General features: G+C 43.2%; 1 protein-coding gene across 3 annotated transcripts in view; it reads left to right on the forward strand.

The window, feature by feature from the left end:
• The window catches only part of fam222a (family with sequence similarity 222 member A), a 77,606-nt gene that overhangs the window by 18,016 nt on the left and 38,124 nt on the right, over positions 1-21,466 (forward strand). The window contains exon 1 of one of the 3 annotated variants that reach the window (XM_046034020.1): positions 5,563-6,466. The exons of 1 other annotated variant lie outside the window; for it this stretch is intronic. The gene's annotated coding sequence lies outside the window, so the exon portion shown is untranslated. Of the gene's footprint in view, positions 1-5,562; positions 6,467-7,961; positions 8,022-21,466 lie in introns of those variants that run through there. One more of the 3 variants, XM_046034023.1, reaches the window with a different exon arrangement.

Below are 21,466 nucleotides of genomic sequence, written 5' to 3' on the forward strand. Positions count from 1 at the left end.
ATACAAGCGTATTTTCCTAAATGTCAAACTATTTCTTTAAATAATTTTGTAAATGGGAATTCAGTAATCAAGACAAACTACATTAATACTACAAACTAACACTATACAGAGTGTACTACAGCACCTACTCTTCATAGTATACTGTTTGCAGAAAGTGGAAAGGGCATAAGATTAAAGTCGAACTATAACTTTAGAAAGCTGCTGCCCATTTCACATGTGGAACTTAACAGAGTAAATATTTTTATAAAATGACGATGAAGAGCATGTAATATGGTTAAAAGCACTTGTAAAAGCTATTAATTGGACTTAATTGGTTGGCATTGCTTTGTCAGACTACTATTTTCAAGGTCAAGAATCAACTTTCAAAAGTGCCATGGAGGAAATCATAACAGCCACAGAGCTCATATGTCTGCTGATCTATCTACATGACAACTAAGCAAACTCCATGCACTCGATACTTAATACGACTGGAAACTTTGGAAAAAGGCTAGTGAGTGGACTTTGAGTCAAATTTGTTTTGTCAAACTATTTTAAATTGAAGTTTTAACATATTTTTTTTTTCAGATGAAGCTGGGACACAGTAAACAGTGAAGTGAACTACTGAAATCACAGTCACAGTTTTCAGATTACGGTCTCCAATTAGTGTAGAGATCATCACAATCCTTCTTCTCTTCACAGAGGGGGTGAATGTAAAGCGAGAGTATGGGTCGAAATCTGTGATTTAAAGTGGGTTTTCTTTCATGTATCGCATACGTCTTACACACATAATGATTATAATTGAATGCTTGTGTTTTGGCTGTTCTCTTGGGCTTGCATTTCTTTAAAGTAGGCCTTAGCTAATACAAAGTACATTCAGTGGCCCCCTCACCTGTCACAGACACCAGTGCTGAGCTGACTCTGCATTGTATGGAGCGAGGGGAGATGCAACATGAAGCTCTCAAACAACACAGAGAATAGCTGTGTTCTTGGCAGACCTGCCTTAACCAGCTGCTGTTGGGAAGAAAAGCAACTGCGTAAATACACAACATGTGTGTTTGTGTGTGGTCACATGACAACATCCTTGATAGTCAAGTTGTCAATATTTGGTGCAGCAGGTTTTGTAGGATGGTGATATTTCATATTCTGATATCACAATTCAATCACTTCAACTTAGTGTGAAACATTAGTTATATGTAGCACATTTGCTTTACTTAATAAATAGAAAGAATAGAGGTAAGTGTGTCTTTTAAAAAATGCTATTTGGACCTGGAGCTAGTATGAATGTGCTGACAAACACTAGAAAAGGGTGTTTTATTTTCTTACAGGATAGCGACAGCTAGATGTAAGAACTTCTGCTTCAAAGCTTTCCAATTACTGGAACAGAGCTACAGCTAGATGTTGCAAATTCAAATAGTTTGGGCGTCTCCTCCTGTGTGTCTTCAGTTTTTATGAGGGGGAAGAGCTGCCATGAGATTTTACAGGCCCATGTGTGACAGAGGTCACACTGTGCCTGACAGAGGTCACACTTTTATGCTTCTTTTTAATGGAGACTTGTAAAGACTTAATAAACAACATTTCATCTCTGATCTTCTGCATGTTTTGTCTGAAGTAGGCCTTCGTTTCATATTAGAAATGTGGAAATTAGTTACTATTTCTTGTTTCCAGTTCTGTTTCTGCTTTTCACACCTTTATGCTATTGCAGTAATTTGACGTGGCTGTTTTTCAAATGAAACAAAGGAACCGTGAAGAGCAATAACAGTCAAAACCCATAAGCACATTCATCCCAAACGTAAAGGACACCACATAACCTCATCTCGGCTTGTCTGCAAACGGTTTCCTGTGAGTATGTTGAGACTCCGGGTGGTATCTCACGAAGACATCTCTGACTGGTCACACACAGGAAACCAGATGCTTTTGAGGGTTGAACCAAAACACTGTTCAAGAAAACAGCCTTCTAAGACATAAACATGTGACAATCTGTGTGTCAAGACAAATCAGCTTCACTTAAACTGCACCTTGAATAAAAAACAAGGTTACAAAGCACTTCACAGAGAATCACTCTCCAACCAAAACTGTTCGGGAACACCTTGTCCTTTTTAAACACAAACAAGTGACAGACTTATTGTCAAGTCAACTACCTTTAACACAAAAATGCAGAAGAATAAAACAAAAAACAGACCGAACTTAGAAAAAGTGAATCGAAATATCACCTTATTCACAATAGCAAAGCCATAAGAAAGCATGTGTCTTATTGGTTTTTCTAAAACATCAACTAAACATTTGTCTAAAGGTTGCTCAACAAGCAATGGGCAACAATAGCAAACACATAGTTCTCCCTTTCAGTGTGGATGTGAGATTGCCAGCAGCCACAGAGGAGACAGAGCGATGTTGTAAAAATACCAAAGTTCAGGAGTAACACTTCTTCGTCTGGGTCTGTGTGGCTGCTCTGGCCTCTGATCTCTGTCCTAGCTTCCCCTCTTCTCAACATTTGGCTGTCAGTATAAAGCCTCTGGGGAGACACTGATTTGCCAATTGCTGAGACTTAAGATATTGCAAAAGATGCTCGTCTTGTCAAGCACTTGCAAAAGTGGGATTTGATATATGCTTACTCATACAGTATTATTGTAGCCAACAGCTTTTGACTTCACACTGAGTCAAGTGAAGTTGGCCTACTATTGTGCAGATAACTTCTGAAACAGGGGTCAGCTGTGTTATATTCATTAAGATAATACTGTCAACAGGACAGAGAAGTCTTGGTTTTCACTGGTGTCTTGGTTTATATGATAGCTTCCGGCCTTTTACTCTTTCACTCAGTTCTCTGCTTTCATGTTGATCTCTTCTCACTTTTGTCAGAGACATTTAACGCAACACTATGGAGACTCAACCCCGCATAGTAGTGGTGTCATCCTCACGACATTATCCCCTCTTATCAAGCCTTTCGTCTACCGCCTCCTTCTGTTTGATTCTTCATGCCCTTGCTCCCACTCCAGTCTACTCTTCCTCCCATGCCAGCTCTGACTGTCCCCGATCTCATCCTCCACCTCTGTGTCCTCTAACCACTTGACACCTTTTCAGATTCATCCCCATCAGTTGGCAGACAGCGTGCATTTCACCCGCAGGGCACAATGCAGCGATCCTCGCGAATCAATGGCAGATAAATCAATGCTATCTCTTTTTTCCATGCCTCTGCTGCCATTGATTTTTTTTCTGTTACTTTGCTGTTTGTGGAGACTTGAACTTTGCTCAATTAAACTGAGTTCACTTTCAGGAACAAATTGTAACAGCATATGGCTTTCAGCGCAGAGACAGACACTAATGTTAGCTCTGGATGGGGCGTACAACAGCTTTATTTATGAGATGCCCCATTCGAACAGAAGCTGCAGTGGTTTTTACTGAAGCTGAACCTGCATTTATTGGTATTGTGAACCCTCTTTCAGATGAGGCATGCTAAAGGCTTCTCTTGATAATGAGGTCTTTCAATTTGAACCAGAGCTAATACCTAAAACAGTGACAAAACAAATATCCTTTTCATCATTTACTAAGAAAGGGGGGGGGGGGGGGGAATTAGCATGTGAATAACCCTTTCCATGGTGTTGTACTGAAACCTTCATAGGTCTCTTGGTAGGGAAATATCTAATGTGATTTCATATCCAATCTCCAGGCTCTAGATCCTGTCACTGGGAATGATTTCTGGGAAATGCAGACTGAGACATATTATTTTGAAAACTTCATTTAATATCGCCCACAGAAAATTTTCCACTGTGATATTTCGCTACTCTCCCCCATAAATAATTCATTGTTTTTATGTGCCCTCATGCTGCCTTGGGGATTGGAACAGCTGAGTGTTTTCACAACGTATTTGTGTCCAATCTTCTGCGTATTGGGCTCTCTCTAATCAAACCACAGTAAACATGCCTCGAATGTTTGTTGAGTCATCTGCTTATCAGCTAATCAAATGGCTTATTTGCCTGCCTGCCCGCCTCAGTGGAGCACAACACACCCCTGGTTGAATATTTTTCAATTAATTGTTCATCTATTTGATTGACTGTGCAGCCACGCAGCGTAGGTGATATGATTGAACTCCACGGGCTTTAATGTATGCTCTGTAGGTCCACTGCAGCAATGATGGGGAGATGTGATTGCAAGAAATACATTTAAGGGATTGACAAAGTCAGGCACTCAATTGCTCTGAAACTTTTACATCTCCAGACACACTTTTCAGTGTTTCACTGTGTCATGTAGCTAAAAGACCATATAAAAGACCCCATATGTACATGCGATATGTACCTATTTTTCTGTGAAAGAACTAGCATGAAAGTGCAAGTCATAGAGAGAATTTCAAAGGCAGAAGCCAGGACAGCGACATGGAGCTGCCAGGGATTGGTGAGCAATCAGATAGGGCAGAATTGATGACCTGGCTCAGGATGGATTTCTTGGAGCGGGCTGCCAGACCGAGGTAATACTTTCAGGCTCTTATCAGCACTGGCATAAGCTGAGTGCTGCATCACCCACTTCCCAGCGTCAGCTTATTATGAGAGTCCATGATGTGTGATTGCTTGTACTGCCTTTGTGTGTCCCGGGGTCTGTGTGCACAGGACACAGTTAGCAAGAAAGAGAAGAAGAATACTAAGGGCCTCTATCACAGTAACCCCCCCGCTTCCCTACTGTTGTAATGACATTTTGCAAAAATAGGTGTTTTGCAAGGTTTCCTGTGACTCATATAAGCTGGGGGTGACAGTGAAGGACTATAGCAAAGTTAAGTCGGCAGTCACATATATGTCATATTTTTTCTAAAGATGGTCTTGCTGAAATATATTGAGGTAATTTAACATTTTGAGGTAGTCAGTGGATTTAAGAGACAGACACTGTGTATGTGAGCGTGGCCCTATGCATTCATGTAAGGGTTGAAATGCAATGCTTGTGATGCATCCTACATATAGATCAAATCTGAGCTCATAAAGGACAATAATCTCGGTGTCTCTGAAGTTGAGTCTAGTTGATCACACAGCAGCCAAACCTTTGCACTCTTGACATATTAACTAATTATTGCAAGGTTTCTCATCTGTATGGAATATGTGTTCTGTAGGAGTGAGTTAGTTAAAGTCAAATAGCATTTTACAGTCACCAATTTATAAACAGTAGATTGTTTTTGCACGCTAATCACATGTTATTGTTGCATAATAATACTTTATTTCTCCCTGTAGATTCGGTGTCTTGCTCAAGGGCACGTCTCCAGAGCAGACGCCTGCAGGTTTGAGCCCAGGTCTACACATTAAGGAATGGTGCCTTTAACCCTTAAGTATGCTGCTGATACGGATAAAAGAGTGATTAAAGATCTCAATCTGTACACTGCCACGGCAATTTATATCAGACGTTTTTTTTCTTTTTCTGCGAATAAACAACGTGGTTTCAGACGCTTGGACGCCGAGCATCTCTATGGTAACAGTCCTCAATTACCCATGATTGGCCAACCCGTGGGAATGTTTCTATTCCCTCAGTACAGTGATTGGTCGGTGGGCGGTCTGTGCAGCCTGACAGTCTGCAGCGTTCCGGGTTATTGTCAGTCTCGGCAGCTCGGCGCAGGGGCAGGACCGCATCCCGGAGCTGCCTGAAGCAGCTAGCTCTATAATCAGACGTAACCATTTCTTATTTGGTTAATACACCAAAGAGAGCATCTCGGATCATTACTATCGAGGTTACTCCACCGCCTCAGCTGGAAATCTGAGCGTGAATCGGGAGGCAAGACATCTTAAAGAGGCTGCCGACACCACAGAGAAAGTGACGGACGGAGCAGAGCCTGATCACCGGGATTTTACATCGCATCAGTTTAGGATATTTCAGGCAGCTGCTTTGGCCCAGCCTTGATTTCTTTCAGGGTACCATCACACAATATTGCCTAGATAATATTACTAACATTTGCAGAATACATTTCACCGATGGTCGTTTATAGTGAGCGGGCGGACCACTTCAAACCCATGCGTAACAGCGGTGGATTTTGGAATACTGCGTAGCAGTTCAACCATCCAGTCTCTCGATTAGGCTATCAGTTCTGTTATTTGGAGATATCTACAAGCGAGAAGAAGAGCAACCACGACCTTTATACTTTGTTCCGGAGGCTAAACGTTGAAAACCCGAAGCGCACTTGGTGCGCAATCCTTCCGAGGAAGCTCCTGAAATTTCCGACCTGCGCTTTTGCCCTCGACAAATATTGGCAGCCGAGTCGAGAAAAAAAAGGCAAAGCTTATTAACTTTGCATGCTAGAGGCTAGAGTGTGGAATCTAATTCGCAGGGTTACCGGTATATTTACACACCATCGTAAGAGGAGGATAAACTTAGAGCCAAATCAACATTTGACATCAACAAAGCGGCTGCTGGATTTTGGAGAACAGAATGAATCCTTTCTAATTTGGACCACAGAAGTATGAGGCAGATTGATCAGTGAATGCTACAATCTGCAGTTCTAGTCTGCACTACGGAGCAATTTATGGTAAGTATTCTTTTTTCTCCAAGTCTGGCAGATTAAGAATGGTGTGGGTCGTTCTTTGTCACCATTAACGTAGTTACAGTCAAAACATCGCTGAATCCTTTTGGGATGGTAAAAAGAGGTCTGAAATCAACGAATGTTTGTAAATGCTGTCTTTTCCCAGGATGCTGCTCACATAACGATGTCTCAGATTTAAACCCTTTGTTTCCATGCCTGACCCACAATAAAGGAAGTGTTGTAAAAATCGACTTGTTAGAGAGCCGCTCCCGGATGGCTTTAGGAACTGCTTTGATGTGTAATATTGGTCTTTTCAAGTATGGGTAGCAATTAAGTGTATTGTCGAGGGTATTGCACCGCAGGCACCACAGGCAGGAATATGTGCCACTATAGGAGTTGCGGCTTAGAGCAAAAGGTGCAATTTTTTCATCTGTACGCCCCCGTGCGTCAGTGTGTTTGGGGAGGGTGACTATAGTGTCTGCTGCAAGGAGTTATTTTTTTCACCGGGGAGTGTAAATGATATACAATCTCTTTTTATAATGTGCCTACATATTGTGACAGACGTTTATCCAGGAACTCGTAAAATTCATGGAGATGCGTGCGTAACACTGTAAAACTTTTCACTTTGTGTTCGGCGACATGGATGATGCTCTGTGCTGCATTGAGGTCTGGAGGCAATTTGTCATTGTCCTGTGAATTCTTCAGCAAATTTGCCCTCTGCAGCCCAGGCCTTGAATGCAAATGGAAAAAGTCTGATTATCTTTCTAACTGAAATCCACGTTTTATTTGAATATAAGTGTTGGCTGATAAAAGTTTAGGCTGCTTCGACTCCCGTGAACTTTGAGCCTGATGGGTTGCTGAGGTTGCTTTGCAATATTTAGCTTCATCGCTCACACTGCACATAAATGAGCCTGCGCATTATGCTGACTGTGCAGTGAAAAAGCTGCACACAGTGTGTTTTATCATTAGACTACAAGCATCCTCAAAATGTATCTTCCTCACTGGCTCCAGTCATTCTCTCTCCAGCAGCCCAGACAGGCAGCTCGCTGAATGTAATATGGGCCCCTACAGCAGGGCAGGCGCCCCCACAGTCAGGGCACCTGCCATAGAGCCTTCCTGGCTGTATTGAATAAAACATCCAGTGATGTATGAGGCAGGGGCTGCACCCGAGGGGGCAGAACTGCCTCATTTACTTCCTCCACTCTGCGCCTGTGACCTGCTGAGCAAATTGTGCTCATATTAGCTCTGCGGCTGCTCCTCACCTAAACAAATAGTGTTCCCAGCATAATGCTTGCCTTAACTCAACTTGATGGTTGGACAAGGCAGGGGAGAACGAAATGGCAGAAAAGCATTAAAATCTAGGTCACTGAATTACCTTTTGGAGTTTGTAGCTTCTTGTTTTGTCTCTTTATTTTCTGGCTTGCTGTTAGATCTTTTTTTTCTCTGTAACATTGGACCTTCAAGTGTCCTGCTGCAAGACTTGACTCACATTTCATCTTCCTCTGGCTTTTCACCATATTTCCTGTTGCTCTCTACCTTCAACTGTCTCACAAAGGCAAAGGTCTGCAAATAATCTTGATTATTATTTTTTTTTGCTTTGTAGGTTGTAAACTTTTGTCTATTATGCGAAAATAGTAAAATCTGATCTATTATACTCATTTGTGCTGGCAACAATTGAAAGGTGGAGAACATGTTTTGGCATTGAAATAATAAAAGTAAGTAAAGTAAGATTTTATTTTATCAATTTGCAACTCAAATTGCATATCAGTTTGGGTGATTGATAGCTTTTGGGTTCCTTACTGTATTCTTTGCTTATTAAAGTGCCTGCCTGAAGTGAATAAGTGAGCTCCACTCATGAATATCGTTAAAGTCGCTGAAGTTTAATTTCCTGCACTGTGTATTAATCTTTTTTAATCCCTGCATGGTTTGATTGTCTCAACACCTACCCAGAGGCAGCAAAACTCATTTTGGCACTTAAGATGACTAAAATAGTAGATACAGATGTGTGAGAGAGAGGGTGAGGGAGAGAGAGAGAGGGAGAGAGGGAGAGAGAGAGGGAGAGAGGGAGAGAGGGAGGGTGGTTTTTACTTAAGATCTACCCACCCCTGAAGTGTCTAAGCTAAGCATGTCCATTCTTGTGTGGACTATTAATTCAAGTGCTTCTTTTTATTCACACAATTGACAACAGATTGACTGTCCACAAACTCCATTTATAGAAATAAAATATACTATAGATGTAAGTAATCATGAAAACATTGTGTTCGCCTGACAAAGAAAAGAAAAGACAACCGATTAGCTGATATCCTACAAAAGCATGAAGCCTCTTACTTGGAAATATCATCAGACACTTTAAGGAACATGAATGTTTTCTCTCAAAGCTGTGTCAACAGCGGCTCATTAGATACCTGATCAAAGTGTTTCATTCCAGGAAAAGTCTATAACAGTCCTTGTTTTAACACTTTTCATGTTCAGGCAAACAAAAGAGACGTGCCCTTTCTTGTACTTCACAATATTACGCGATTTAATATAAACTCCATTGTCCTGGCAGCAAGGTTTGTCTTGCACATCAGTGCTCAGGATGTGGCGACAGAGCATGAAAAAAGCAACATAAAACAAAAGCGTTACACAAAAGTGATTGTGGAGAAACAATCAGCCAGTCAGAATGAATGAATGTGAAATGATGTGAAAGCGACGTTCAGTTTCAGCGCAGAGGATGGTATTGATGGGACTTGACATGGCAGGGATGGTTCTGTTTGAGTATTTGCAGTCAGTGTTTGCGGGTAGCACTACAAGTTTCTTATGCTTGTTATATAGTTAGCTCCTATAATACATCGAACTACACATTATGTCTTTTACTGCTGTATGATTGACCCTCAGTCTTATTAGTTGTACTGACTAAAGTCAGACGAGCCGATCTCATTTTATTGCCAGTCTGTTTCCTCGATGTCTGGGTCAGATTATCAAACACAGACTCTTTTAAACAGTTCAGGGTCACTACCAGCAAGGGTCCGGTTCTCAGTTTTCATATCCGCTATATATGATACATCTGTAAACCAGTTGTCTCCATGTTATTGACCATGTCCCAGTGAGGAATATATATCATGGCATTTTACATCTAATTGAACAAATACCTGTTTAGTTAGATGGTGTCCACATGAAAATCCACATATACAGTGTAATATAAAAATCATATCACACAAATTAATACAAAATCTGACTTAGATGTGTCAGTTACTGTTACATCTTTAAATACAGTGTAGGCATCTTGTTTTCATAAACAGGAGCTTATGCATTTCAAGTCAAGCCTGGTTCTGTTTGATGCTGAGTAGCTACACAAAAATAGACTACAGGCATGTGTTTGCATACATGCACCCCCTGCAGTGCTTCTGATGAGTGGTGCATGTAAGGGAGACGCTGTGTGGTCCACCGATGATTTCACATTGTTTTGGCTGTAGTGCCTGGCCATGCTCTTCACATGTGATCCGATCTGCTGAGATGGTAGACGTTGGCAGCTCTTCATTGGGGGTTATCTGCAGCCACTTAGCGCATGACAGACAGCGATGATCCTCCAGCCTCCTCCCTCTCTTCCCATAACAACCCCTGTGACTCTGAATGGAAGTCACGTCTCACCAGGCCCCCGAGGTTAATGGACAGCCTTTAATTTGGAGAGGTTACTGCGGTTAGTCCATTTTTTTGTTTGAGAATGCTCTTGGGCATGTGAGCTATAGTCAACAGGAACTGTGCGTTTTATATGTGGTTAATGAGTATGCTAGTATAGAGAGTGTGGAGTTATAGTTTGCTCCATAACCCAGCCAGAAAAGTGAGGGGAGGCATGCTCCTTCCAAAGTGTTCTTGGGGGAAGAAAGAGAATAGAGCAAATCTGACAAGCTCTCCAACAGCGAATTTGCTCTCCTTAAAAACAATGCCGCTCTTGCCTTCCTCATGGTCACATTGATTTGTTCTGGGTGACAGTGCAGGCTGCTGTGAAATCACCCCAGCGCCATTGATCTCAGGGAAAGGAGGAGGAGAGGGAATGAGAGCCTGGCGACAGTGAGCAACATGGGAAAATCCTCAGTGTGCCCTCTTCAACCTTAACCAGTAATAAAATGAAGGGCTTGGTTAAGATCAGATCAACCCCGGCTGTACTTCTTCAGCCACTGTATAGCTGTCTAGTCTACGCTTTGATTTGTTTTGGAGGCCCGTACATGCTGTTTGGTTTGCTATTGTGCCTCGCCATGTTTCACATTATCAGCTGAACTCTTTATTGCCACTGTTTTCCATGCCAGGAGCAATGCTGTTTTTATCTCATGCAGGCCTCTGATTAATCTCTCCCTCTCTGCTGGTGTACTTTAATCTTGAATGTTAGATATCTGATTCTCCTCGGCTATTGAGGAAGATCAAACTTTAATGGAACAAGGAACTGCACATCATCCTAATCTCCATCTCGCTGCATTCTGGTCGACTGCTCTCCCTCAGGCTTTGTAGCTTTCTGCAGAAGCAGGAAACACATCAGACAGATAAGGTGTTTTCTCTTCATGCTTTGGTAATTTATTCCCTGTTGACAATGGTCACTACTTTACATCGCTCCTGGTCGAAGGAATAGCAGTTAAATAGCAGTGTAATTGACTGACACTTACAAATGGCTATCTTGTATGACCTAAGCATGTGAAACATTTCTAGGAGCTTTAATTGGGGCTTCTTCAAAGTTCTCTTTCCATAGCGAAACATGCTTCCCCTCTCTCTATTTATTGACATTCGAGAGACGGGGACATTTGAGAGCTACGTCATCTGTCTATAATAGCCTGAGGAGAGGTATGTACAGTTGCATAGATGTATTAAGGTTCAATGTGTTTGATTAAAGCACTGCCAATCCAGGAATTAGCTGTTGACCGCTATTTTCTCCATTCAGTTCCTCCATATTATTGTGCACGTTATGCTGACCAGCATCCGGACTGTTACCGGCTAGATGCATATTGTTGCAAATGGATAACACTTATGGGGTGTCACACCTCCCACAGATGGTTTGTGTCTGTGACAAAAAGAGGCTATTACCCAATTTCTAAGGCAGTTCCTGTAAGGTAATGAAATTTCCACTGACTGGAGAAAACAATGTTGTCTGGTCTGGATTGTAATTGCAGAAGCCACCTCACCATTTTCCTGAGTTCAGTGTGAATGCAACACGATTTAATAAAACTCTGGAGATTTTTATCATTTATTGCCAGGCCTGGCAGCCGCGTCAGGGAGAGTAAGCCGAGGCTTGCACAGATAAAGCTCATTCAATTTAGTTGTTGAATTTTAACCAAGCCGGAGACCATTTACACGAGAGTCGGCATGTGGCCCATAGGGAAACGTTAATGTGTTATGTATATGTATGGGGCAGGTCAGCTATATTGATAATACAAAGCCACAATTTCCTTAATCTAAAAGGAGGAGTACCCTGGAATTTCCGTCATTTTCTCCTGTGTTATTATTTGTGTCAAGAAAGGGTTGAAAATCTGTGGGATATTAGGCCCTGAGGCCAAAGAGCTTCTGTGTGCCTGCCTCTACTCACATACAAAAACATAGGAACATTGACATGAGGACATGTATGGACACACACTCAAACACACTCAAACACACACACACACACACACACACACACACACTCCAAGCCCTGTTTTATTACCTCCTGCCTGCTGCTGGAATTGCTTTCCTCCCTCGAGTGAGCCAGGCAAAGCCGGCTTTATTGTGTTAACCTATTTGTGTGTCAAGAGCGATTGCAGCGTTCTTTATCTCTGTTTGTATTCGGACGGGGAGACGGCAGGGAGAGAGAGAGAGGGAAAGGGAGAGAGAGAGAGTGGCGGAGGAAAAGGAGGGAGGGAGGGTGGAGGGTTTGCACAGGAGTCAGGCAAGCCACCAGAGTTAGACGGATGGCCGGTCACCTCGCTCCACTCTGGAGGATAATGACTGGTTGCTTAGCAATAACCTACCCCCTCCCACTTCCAGACTTGCATCCAGAGTAATCACTTTTTTCCTCTAAAAGATTTTATATATAATTATAAGGCCACTGCCAGCCTTTGAAATCTGCCTAATGGGTCTTTTCCTTTATTTAGCAGAGTGGGTTGCGGGTGCGAGCTAGAATTGGAGATTTTGGTGTATGTGTGTGTGTGTGTGTGTGAGTGTGTGTGAGTGTTTTGTCAGCATGTGTTTATATCTGCTTTGTGTTGTGCAGTTGGAGTTTGACCGGGATTATGACTTGGCCAAAGCTATATTTCCAGCTGGATAGCTGCTGCTGTTCAACCTTTGACCCACGTAATGCTGCAGTGACTGCGTTGCATTCAAATAGATGCAGCGGCACAAGCACATGCACATTCACGTTTTTTTTTGATGGCAGACCAGAGGCTATGAGTGCTTCTTCTTGTAAGCTCTTAGTTTTATTAACATTTTTATTGAGTTGAACAAATTGCTGACCTTTTGTGGCATAATGAATAGCAGGGCCTGCTTAGGAAAAATGAGAGTTTTGGCAGAAGTGACTGGCGTCAATCCAAGCTGTTTAACTCATGATTTGCAGTGTGTTTATTCAGCAGGTGACAACATTTAATACTGCTGAGTGTTTTTCAACATTTCAGCTGCTTGTTTCAAATCAAACTCCTCAGTCAGGATGGTAATCTAGAGGCTGGCTATAATCTGCACTCATAATCTATAGTCTCTATAATTTTAAGAAACTGTGTTTTTAAGTGGCAGAATGAAGGTATAATATCTGAACATGACCCCAATTTTAAACTGCCTTTCATCACCAGCAGCCACTAATGTTGGCACAAAGTCCAGACTCGTTTTAATGCTTAGCCAATTATCTTCTCTGCTTTTGAAAATAGATTTTTTTCTACCATCTTTTATGAAGAAGTAAAAAATTAATTTGAAATTCCCTCTGAAGTCCATATTAAACTTTTACTTGTTTATGATGATAAAAACAGTCATGGCTGCTCAAACAGACCTCGTGGATCAAATTAAATGTTTTGACTTATGCCAGTGTAGACAGTTGGTGTTGCATTAGACAAATTACTTTTTTTTTTTTTGTTAGGTATTGGAGCTTCTTCAAATAATGTCAGCCGTGTCTGATAGTTACCCATCTGTGCTTTCTCTCCTGTTCGGTGCCATCTTTCCTTGGTTCCATGCACCATTGCTAAAACTGACAGCTATGCACGTCCTGGGAACTTGATACAGATAAACTAAACATACAGCACTATCCCCCACCCCCATCTCCGTGGCATGCTTCTGTGGCTGCGTCTATAGGAACAGCTGTCCAGCTGTCACCGCAGCCAGCCAGTCAGCCGCTCTCTAAGGCAACATCTGTAGAGACTGAACGCGCAAGGGCAGCCTGCCGTTCTCTGCTCGTCCCCAAAGACCATAAAAGTGTGTCAGGCCTTTTGGCTGCACATTACCACTGACCACATCAACCGTATCACTGGGTTTTGAGTGAACGTTATCTGCTCCTGTGCCACTTAAATAAGTTCTGTGAGGCATCAAATTGTTATTTTTTGTCACCATCTTACAGTGATCTGTTACTGAAGCAAATCATATTATCACAAGAGTTCTTAAAAACAAAACCTGTGACTGTACAGGAAAAAAAAATCCACACCACATTATTGTATTCATTAATAATCATCTGCCTGTGTGTGTGTGTGTGTGTGTGTGTGTGTGTGTGTGTGTGTAAACAAACTCCCAGCGAGCAAGGTGCAATGGCCTGGAACTGACGAGAACCCACTGGGAGAGTCTCTCCTTGATGTAGCCCCCCGCTCCCCCTCCCCTCTTTTCCTCCTGGCAGCGGAGTGACTGTGGGGGGGCACAGAGCCATGTGAGTGGGGAGATGAACAGAGCTGCGGTCCCCTCTGTCAGCCACAAACTAGGATCAGGGAGATCGCATGGGACTCTCTCCTAGGATGAGCAAAGGGAAGAAGGGAGAAAGCAGCTGCTCTGTGTTTTTCTCTTACTTCTTCAGCAGCTCACTTGTGTTTTTTTTTTTACCCTCTCTGTCTCGTCTTCTCTGAGGCCGTCATTAGCTTCTGTCATGCTCTTGGCGAGCTTGTCTTTAAAGGAGTGCTGCTGTAGACATGGATGAGATGAAAATATGCTCTTTAAAAGTGTCATCGTGCCTCTTTTTGTTGTTTTTAGGAACTTTTAAAGGACTTGATTTTTTCATCAATCCTCTTGGTAAAGGAGGCCCTCTCAGGCATACTGTGCCTCTCCCCACAGACAGCTGCAGACTCATACAGGCTCTGGGCGAAGTTTGATGGATCCTGTTTACTGGAGCTGAGAGAATGTCTGGGTATCTCAAATTAAGTGTCACTTAAAGCTTGTCTTTTAGTCAGCTTTCCATTTTGTTCCCCCATCTCTAGTGACAGCACTGTGCTGCGAATTGTAACAGGGATTGAGAGGAAGACATTTGGTGATTACACATTCTGTCATGATTGAGGGGCGAAGCCTGCAACTCGAGGCAAAACCAAATTCCATATGGTTGCAGTGAAATCTCTCCACCCATAGTGAGTTACACTCAAAACGCCCCTGTCCTGATGACAGGGAAATCGCCTGCTCATGACTTATCGTTTTATCATTCAAATTTGCCCCATTGATACTTGCTGCTGTGATTGACAGCTGGGCTTGAAAGCCACTGCTATCTCAATTGAGTTGCGGCAGCCAGTTGGTAACCGTGACAATGGTCTCTCCTCTTTGCCTTGTTTTCACACTTTTTCTGCTGTCACAGAAACCTCAGTGATTGCTACTCTGCCAAGACAGCATCCTATTAATCTTTTAAATAAGGGCGGCAGCCCAGCAGTATTGTTTGCAGAAAACCGAGAGCACCTCGTGAGACCACACTGAAAGGAAAAAGGGGGCGACTGGGGCTGAATCCGTCTCATTGTGGCAGGAAAGCAGACCCTCCTTAAAACCAACAATATTAGAAATCTAATAGGTGCTCTGTAGATAGATGGTGCTGAGGTCTGAATATAGCCTGGGCTCTCTGGGCCCACCTGATAACTCTGTGGGCTCTCTTGTCCTCTGCCTTTCTCAACTTTGCTCTCCAGGTGCATTCTGTGCTTTCATCTGCATCATGGCACTCAGAATAAAAGCCTCTGTGTTTATGGCCATTTTCCTTTTTCTATGCTCTTATTGATCCCTTTCAGCATGGTCGGAATAGGCTGTATTTTTTTCAATTCTGGGCTCAAACTGCATAACTGCGGCATATCCTGAAATGGCAAACCATTGATGTATTGTGATGTGACCTAGGGAAGGAAGAATAGCAGCTCAACCCTTTGTCCCTCTGTACTTAGCTGACAAATTGTTTGAGGGTGACACAAGCATGAACAAAATAAAACAGTGTCCTTCCACAAATATGTTTGCTACAATCCAGAAAAACCTATCTCGTCTCTATCGTGAATAGGCTTTCTGCACTCTGATTTCAAGGACCAGGCTTTTGTGTTTAATTAGGTGTGATTTGTGAACATTTCCCAAGTGGTAGGAAGTCTTTTTTGAGCCTCTGTACTTTCTTGTCAAGTACTTGTTAATGGAGAATTGCTGCAATGCTCCTGACAACTTCTGCTTTGTAATGAGTGTCATGCAAAATAGCCCCATAAACCAAACCTTTCTACTATAAGGAACGAGGAACATGTGGCGGCAGTATTTTGCATCAGAGTACTTGGGATGTTTATGCCATATAAAGAGACTGAAGTTATAGGATCATTGTATACCTTCCTCATGTCTTTCTCTCTGGCCATGGAAACCCAGTGAGGCAGGGCAACCTAGATGACTAATTGACTCCCAGGTCAGAGCCACATGATAGCAAGACTGCTGGTCAATGGAAATTGATATACTTTCCCCAACAGGGAATTACGACTGCTTTGTGATCATCTATGTGATCACGCACCCCTGCATGCACACACGCGTGAGTGTTTGAGCATGCACCTTTTCACAGTTGTTCCTCCTCTGTGTCACAGTTGCTCCTGCACTTTGAAAACACAGCAAATCAATCCATTAATCGCGACTTCAGAACAATATAACACCATTATTTGTATCTGGCAATTCCCTGAACAATAAGGAAACTGTTAAGTGAAGCATTTATTTTTTATTTATGTGCTTTTATAACTAGAAAGAATTGTGGCCTGGTTGTGTAACATTTGACACCAGTTTTAAGGGTATCCACTTCAGTATTGTAAGGAAAAATGTCCTCAGGGCACTGCAAGTGTTTTGCAGTGGTAAAGGTTTCCTCTACTCTCTCTGTATATAGCCTTGCTGCAGAGCTTTTTAATCAACAATGATGTTGTCTGTGCTATACGTGCACCTTTTCGTACACAAAGACGAGTGCTTGCCTGTAACAGTTGGTCCTTGAAATGTGCGTTAAACCGCGAGTCTGTTTCCTCTGAACATGCAAATGTGTGCATGCAGGTATGTCTTTTTGTTCTTGTTTGCAGGTTAAACACAAACACTGCTGTCCCAGATTTACACACAAGCCCCCTCCACCTGAGCTTGATCCCCGGCAACCATCCTGAGCACCTCACACGAAGCCACGAGCCTCCTCCCCTCCGCCTGTCATCCAAAAAAGATTCTCTCAGTTTCTCCAGTTTCAAAGCACTCCCATAGCTTGGCTATGTCGAAGCATGCCCCTCCTCCCTGACCCCTCCTCCTGGAGACGGCACTCTTGACCTGCTGCCCCATTGTTTCCAGCGGGGATGGATGAGGAGCCGCCTCTGCCGGCGCGATCCTTCACTCAATAGCTGCTCCATCTGTTGACTGCGTGACTCTGGGTTACAAGCGGGGATTTTGCTCCGTCTGTGCAGGGTGTGAAAGGAGCTATCTCAGGGGGCTTCCTGAAAAGGGTTTTAAAGCTGCAGTAGCAGGCCGTTGTGATGCCCCTCACACCCCGCCTCTCCACCCGTCATCAGCCCAACACAGCCGGCTGGGTGTGTGCAGGATGAGAGGCCTTCATTGTGCCTGTTCACAGGCCCCTAGGCAACAGGGTCAACTTGTCCCCAAACAAATGCTGCCCTCAGTGGGATTGTTGGCACTGTGTGTGTGTGTGTGTGTGTGTGTGTGTGTGTGTGTGTGTAACGGGGGAGTGGGTATTTGAGTATAAGAATGCATCATCAGGACGAGGGCAGAGGCCTTGGCTGTGAGGACATTTATCTAACATCTCTGCCTTTCACATCAAGGCCTATTCAGTGCAACCCGTCTGCGTCAGGCTTTCAAAGGATGTCACAGATAGAGAAACACTCTGGGCTGCTTTACAGGTCAAACTGCTCTCACCGAGCATTTAGACCAACAAAGCTGCTGATGTCATTTTCTATTTCTCTTGTATATTCAGCTTAATTTGTTTTTCTCGTGAATTTGTGTAAGCGCTGCTAAGGCTGTTGAGGCTGGTCTGTTCTGTGGTTCGTGTTCTTTAACGAGTATTTGTGAACAAAAAACAAATCTGTGGCTGTTTTGACTGCTGGTTCACCTTCAGTAATTATTTGTTGAAATTGCAATCTGTCAGACATTTGTGCTGAGGTCCTCTATCTGTCTGCGTGGGAGTTGTTATTTGGCAATTCTTCTTAAGTGAAAATAAGCAGGAGCCTGCCCTCTAGGATCCCCTTCTTTCTCCTGAATACAATTCCCATCAACTAAAATAATAACTGGTGTTTGGGATGATTTTGGCTTTGGAAATGCATTCTTTTATTACAATACTGATCCAAATAGTTGTACATTTTCATCATGTCTAGACTTTTATAAGCTGTTTTTCTATCTTCCGTGCCTTAACTTGCCTTTGATAGTGTAAATAAGTCAGCTGCTGTTTAATTCAGTTCTTCTTTTCATTTCTATCTAATGGGGTGGTCCTCCTTGTTAGTCTCTTGCCAGAAGCTTAATCCTAAAGAGGCACAGCCAAGCACCCTGGTCTGTCTTGTTTCCTGCTTCTTTTTCCTTTATCACAGTCAGCCACAACTTCACCACTGGGGCCTGACCCCTCAGCTGTCACAGGATTTCCCCAACATACCTTTACCTCAGTCAGGATAATTAAAGTAGCAGGATCCGCTCTCCTCATGTCTTTTGCACATGTGTTTCACCTCCACCTTTCTCCTCAGGCTGGGAAAAGGCAAAGTGAGCAACAGTATCAGACGGAGAGGCAGGCGGATGGTTCAGGCGTGGAGCCCCCCACCAGACGAAACACAGTTAAAGGAGGAGGGGGTTGTTGAGTGGAATGAGGGGAGGTAGAAAACTGCAGTGACAGCAGAATGAATAAATTGAAAAACTCTCTCATTGTAAATTGTCTATCGCTTGTGACAAACGATCTGATAGGCGTGCGGCCCGGGTTTCCGACGCATCCGTCCCAATAGAGCTGTGAATAACTGGTCTATCTCCACACTGCTTAGCACTGGCCCCGCACTTAATAATTCATACAGTGTGAAATATTTTCCCCGTACAGATATGCCAAAGAGCTGCCGCCAGCAGGCGGGGGTGGTGAGGGGGGTGTCCCTGCGGTGCTAATTTGGGGGATGGTGACGTGCGTATATTTCTAAGGGGGCTCTAGTTTAGAGGAGATGCCTCAGACACATTTGCTCTCCTGTATGCTCTGTCTGTTATTGGAAAGAGCTGAGCTGGAGATGCAGAGAGTGAGAGTGTGCAGATGACATTTAACTCATGGCTGATCTGCCTGGAACCGGGACCAGAGAAGGGAAATATATTTCCATTTAAGCTGACTGAACACAGTTATCAGTGACTGTGGGGACAAAGGGAGGCTGTAAACCTGCTAAGTAGTTTTTGCTGTTTGCCCCAGTGAGAGTTGTGGCTGTGGTTGACATCAATGGCAGCAAGTGTCTTTGGACACCTGGTTTGTGTCTCCTGTTTCCATCAGGTGACTCCTCCTGCCTCAGGCTCCTGCAGGAGCTCAGCAGCCAAAGGCATCTCTCATGGTCTCTGACCTTACTGTCCCCTTCATTCACAGTGCTGAGCTCACACCACCTTATTCTCCATGGCAATGTACCCGAAGCTATAATGGCTTTGCTCGCGTGTGCGTGCACAAGCGTGTGCCGATGTGCGCTTGTCTGCGATAGTGTTGTGCCATGTGTGTCATTTTTTTGTGCAACAACGCTGTGTGGCTCGTTCCGCAGCGCAGTCCTGTACAAACTGGGTTTTTATGGTTCGCATTCAGGCCCTGATACCAATTATGCAAACTATTAAAAATTTAAGGAGGACAGTCTTTTATAATTTAATCCTAAAGTAATAGATTCTATTAAAAATGCATGAGAGGAGCTTTATAGATGGAGCTAGAATTAATGTCTATCAAAGAGTCCAGTCAAGGATGCAGGGGGAATGGGTGGCAGGAGTGGTGGTATTGCCTCATTATTCAAATAGGATATGATTACCATAGAGCAGGAGTCCCTCAGAGCTGAAACAGAGCTCACTGGCCACTGTGATGACAAAGAAGAGTAGTCTAGCTGTGCTCCTCAGAGGGAGTGTTCCCTTTTTCTGGTGAAATGAAACTGGTTTTAGATTTCCTGTTTTAACTTTCACAAATGGGATTCGATGTGACGTGTGATTTGTTTTGGTTTAAAGCGTTCTGTTGTTGAAATACTCTTAGTGTTCTTAGGTTTCTCTTCCCTGGTGTTTTACTCGAGATTGTTTAGTCTTAGTCCTTGCTGAAAGCTTGTAGAAGGTGTTCAAGCATGAAAACAGGAAGCTTGCAGTGTTGTAACTTAATGGCTCACGCAGCAAACGAGCAGCAGACCTTTTACTGGCCTCGGTACTCCTTGGTTTACCCCACAGAGCTTCCTGGACAGGTGGAAACAGAGTGAAGACTTTCCACAGTGTATGTGCTGTTTTTAACAAAGCCACCATATTTGCACCGCTTTCCTTTTTAAACTTTTTAGTCATTTTGTGCTCCCCTTTATCCTGCTCTGGCAGGGGAGTGAGCTAAACAGTTTTTCTGCATCACGGGTTTTATGGAGTGCAGATAGCAGTTGAATTTCACTCTGTAGTCTTTGTGACTTGCTTCAATAATTACAGGTAGAGAACTGCAGTGATTCAGATACCAAAACAGCCTCTGAAAAGGCTTGGCGCTTATTAATGTGCTGCAAGAAGTGGACTGAAAAGCCAATAAAAATTGGAACCCTCATGAAGCTTATATGGATTTTAAGTTCTGCCTCTGAGGTAAATTCCTTGCCTTTTTGATGTAATGGTTGCCTGTTTATGGAATAAATCCAATGGGCTAAATCGATCATCTCCGTGAAAAGGTCAAGAGGAGAAGCTCTGGTGTTTGAAATGCTTATCCCATGGAGGAGTGCCAGAAATGTGACACCTCCTTATGAGTGGGTGGGCAGATTAGCGACGGACAGGGTGGCCCAGGGGGATGATTTAGGGAGATTCAGCTCTAAATACTGTGTATATCAGAGAGAGAGGAAAAAAATTATAAGCTGCCTTCCCCCAATCCCTATTTTCAACAGAAAAGCATATTAGTAGATTAAAATGAAAATTTCTGAAAAAAGAAGAGAGACAGAAAACAAGGAGGTCACAGCTGGTGGGGAAAGGTGAACAAAAGTTTATTGGTTTTAACCTCCTGTCCACGCTTTCTGTTTAATGTTGCTTGAAGTTAGCGGTTGGTTTCATCCCTCTGCAGTCTAATCTAATCTGGAGTGGGTGGCTGTGGGCAGCATCTGTGCTCTGAGTTGAAATAGGGCTTTCTCTCTGACTAATCCTCCATCCAGGGATCACTCAGTAGGGTGAAGACAATTACCAGCCTGCTTTCTCATGCTAATGGAATCTCTAACTAGATCTTACAGAAAGAGGAAAAAATAGATGGAGGAAGAAGAGAAGCAGGGACAATGGCGCAGAAAGATGACCCAACTAAAATGGGTTTTTAGATTACCATTTAATTATTGATAGAGACCCAGTTGTGAGGCCTAAGGTCAAGATTCGGAGAGCATTTTCTGAGAAAGGAGATAGATTATCAAGTTATTTTGGTGTGTGTGTGTGTGTGTGTGTGTGTGTGTGTGTGTGTGTGTG

This window comes from Micropterus dolomieu, linkage group LG21 (assembly GCF_021292245.1).
Source record: "Micropterus dolomieu isolate WLL.071019.BEF.003 ecotype Adirondacks linkage group LG21, ASM2129224v1, whole genome shotgun sequence".
Lineage (NCBI taxonomy): Eukaryota > Metazoa > Chordata > Actinopteri > Centrarchiformes > Centrarchidae > Micropterus > Micropterus dolomieu.